Raw genomic sequence first — 3869 nt, forward strand, 5'->3', positions numbered from 1 at the left:
CAATCCTACTACTTTTCCATTTTAAATGTTTTTTATTTACTTGTTTCTATTCTTTTTTCTTAAATTAATAAAATTACACTTTGTTATGATTGTGTGGTTAGGTTAATTATATTCATGATAATCACGTGCTCATAAATTAAAATGGCGTCAAACCACAAACCCAAGTGGTGACTGCAGCTGGATTTTGTCTTCCATTTTGTTCTCTGTCCTCGCCTCTTTCTGAAACTACCTTTGAGGTCCTTGACCCAAGCCCAGAAGAGTGATGTGAAAGCCAACTCGAGCACTTCTCTAACTTAGAAGATTATATGGGTGATAGAAGAAGATGAAAGAAAGAAAGAAAAAGTCTGAAAAATTTTGCAAAAAAATTTGAATTTGGGCCTATTCTCCAGAAACACTCCTGCTACACTACAGTTCACTTTAAAGGTACTAGGTGAATTGCTCAGTGAAGGAGAGCTCATCTAAGCCATTTATAAGGCTGTACAACGTAAAATAAAAGAGATATAAGTGTTTGAAAATCATGAAAACGGCCGCCATCTTGAAAAACCAACCTCAATCCTACTTATAGGCTACCGCCTATATAATATAAGTCAACTTTTAATCAAAAATGTCAGCAATTTGACCTATTGACACATGCTTTACACTAGAAAACAACCAAATTAAAATCTTATAAGGAAGACAGCACAGCAGAGGAGGGTGGCACACTCCCAAAGTGTAATTTATTTGAAGCTTATTGTTTATCATGTACTAATTTAGTCACACCCCTTTGACAAAGTTGTCTTCCAGAGCTAGTGTAATACGTAAGCTAGCCTGAAGGTGTCATAAATCATAAGTTCGTAACAATAAATTTAACCCAATTTGTTTATAATTATTTTTTAAAAAAAAGCTCATTAAAATTCACAAGTTAGCTCACAGAATTTAGCCAAAATATTTAATGCTTAAACGAGAAGGTGCGGTACAAAAGGTGGTGCCCTGGGCATGGTGGCTTCCGTTTTTTTCACATGTAAAAATGTCTGCTCTAAATGATGTTGCTTCTTCAAGGAAAAACGCAGGCAGAGAGGGGTTTTGGTACCAAATTGAGTTATATTTTACTCTCAAAGAAGACAAGGACCAGTTCTAGTTAGGCTAGATCAAGTTAAGGGCACTAAAAGAAGGCGCTGGAAATGCTATCTCACTTACTTGCTGATTTAGTTCGGAAAGAGGGTCATGTAGAGGCTCTATCACATGATGATACTAGTTATACTCAATACTTCAGGTAGTTATAATGTGTTTGAAATTAGTGTTAATATAAAATAAGGTATGGGTGATGGGGCACGAAGAGCAGCCATTTTGTGCATAGATAGAGGATCGGCTATTGGGACGCACATGTTGGTGATAGTGTCGTATGGTTGACCGAAGGGTGATCAATTACAGTCAGGTATTATTTATTATTATTATTATAATTTTATTATAATAATTATCAAAATTATATTTATTTATATTATTACTATTATTATTATAGTATAAGTCATGTGATTTGTGCTGAATTTCAGTTGAGTCCTGTAATCGTAACTCAAGTTTATTATGTAGTAGAGACAGAAGTAAGTATAATGTGAATGTAATCATACATTAATTGGCATTAATATTTTTTAGGCTCGTACTAGCATATACTTGTGCTGGTATATTACCATCACAGTACTGCCATATTTTGATTGGTATTACTTGGTACAGTTGGGAAGATGTACACAACTACAGGAAGCTTCTCACCATCCCCGTATCCATTCAACTCTGTTATTGTATATGCTTTATCATTTAGAATAATATAATTTTTGTATTTACTACTTTCAGTGGATCGTTGAATGTTGCAACTGCTACCAGCACTAGGATCTGATTGAGGACCAAGTGGGGGTCATTTGCTGTAACCACTTCTACTTGATGAGGGTGGCTGATAATTGGTAGTCGGCAAGGCTTTCTGGTGCCAGTGGTGGCAGTTCCTGGGCTTGTTTTTTTATGTAGTAATGAGGGCTATTCCTTTGCCACTATCACTTATAACCTGCCTGATAGCATTATTAATCATGTTTGTTAGGCTGTTGACAGATTTTCAGAATATACAATATAAATATTTGATAATAATGTAAAAAATTATTACTTCAAGTCAATTATACCATTTCTCTTTTTGCCATGCTTTCTACCTGTGCTTGTAGGTTAACTCTCTCGCCTTGACTAATTTTAATGTTTTTATAATGCATTTTGCTAGTGATTTAGCCATGATAAGAACAGTGCCAGTGCGGGAGCCATTTTGTTATTTTCAAATGTGGCCGCCATATTGTGCCCAGGGCACCTCCTTTTATACGGTGACGGGCGGAAGCGATTCTATGATGTTGCGTGGATAGTTTTATAGTGCACCTTTTTCTTTAAGCTAATTTCATGCACTTATAGTTACACTAACTCACGCTCCCTTAAAATAAGTGCAAATCACAAGAAATAAATCACTTTACAGCCTGTATAATTCGTTAACACCAACCTGCCAACCAATTCCACCATCAGTCACGAGTACTCGAAAATAACTGAGCATGCGCAAAATACCGCACCAGCACAATATTAAACTAGTGTGTGGGAGTATACGGGCGGGAAAGCAGAAACATGGAATTTAATTGAAGTGGCCTGACCTTCAAAGCAGCTATCATTAGCTTCATTGTTGAGAGGTTTTACACTGTGGCCACTTTTGTTAACATTTTTTATGTCTCAATGATGAACACTTCACACAATCTGGCAATTTATGGTCTTTGCAATTGTCACTACAGTTGTCAAATTCTTCCTAGCATTTATTAAGGACGGTATCTTGAATAGATAAAGATGGTAAAGTATCATGATCTCCTATAGTTGTAGAATCATTCTCACGTAGCAAAGTCTTCCTCTATCTCCATTTTCCTTTTCTTCTAATACTGCCTACAAAACTATCCCTTCCTTTGACTATAGTAATGTCACTTTACACCATTTCATTATCTGTTTAGCGCTTTTCTTACCTCTTACTTTCAAGACATGAGTGCCTTTTCTTTCAGTACAAATAATATACAATGCATGACTTATTTTGAAGTGACTTTAAATTTACAGAAAGTAAAATTTAAAACCAATTAATTATTTTATAATGATAGTGATACCTTAATTATGGTAGCACACATGTAAACCATAAAAACAGGAGGTACTACAAAGTTATTTAGGTTCTTCACAAATTGAATGATAAATAAACTCAGTAATTTCAAAAGCATCATCATTCCATTAAAATTATGTTAAACACACACATCTTCCTCTATCAAATAATACTTATCTTTGTAGGTATGGCCTTGGCCAATGTGTAATTATGTTAATAACATGTATTTTGTTCTACAAATTAATTCGTCCAAGTAAAATAGGGGTTAAGTAGTGGAGCAGGCACTAATTCTTACCTTTTTTATCATAGACACAAAAAAAGTGCAGCAAGCACTAATTCTTCCCTAAAGTACTATTAGGAAAAATTAGTGCCTGCTGCACTATTTTGCCCCTCATATAATATACTTTAATTGTGACAAAAAAAATTGCCTAAGGCACTAATTCTACCCTGTAGTATTGTAGGACAAAATAGTGTAGAAGGCACTAATTCTTTCCTTAGTATTGTAGGGACGAAATAGTGCAGCAGGCAGCCAGGCACTAATTCTTCCTTATAGTATTTTAGGGACAAAATAGTGCTCGGCATTAATTTCTGCCTACATAGATAGGTCAAATTGTATAATCTGCCAAGTCACACCATTATGTAGGAAGGAAATAGTGCACTTGAACACTGTTTTTTTCCTTTATAATCATGGATTTTTTTTAATGATATCTTATTAGCACCCTGTTTGTTTTACAAACGTCTG

This window comes from Amphimedon queenslandica, unplaced genomic scaffold, assembly GCF_000090795.2.
Source record: "Amphimedon queenslandica unplaced genomic scaffold, v1.1 AMPQUscaffold_13505, whole genome shotgun sequence".
Taxonomy (NCBI): Eukaryota; Metazoa; Porifera; class Demospongiae; order Haplosclerida; family Niphatidae; genus Amphimedon; species Amphimedon queenslandica.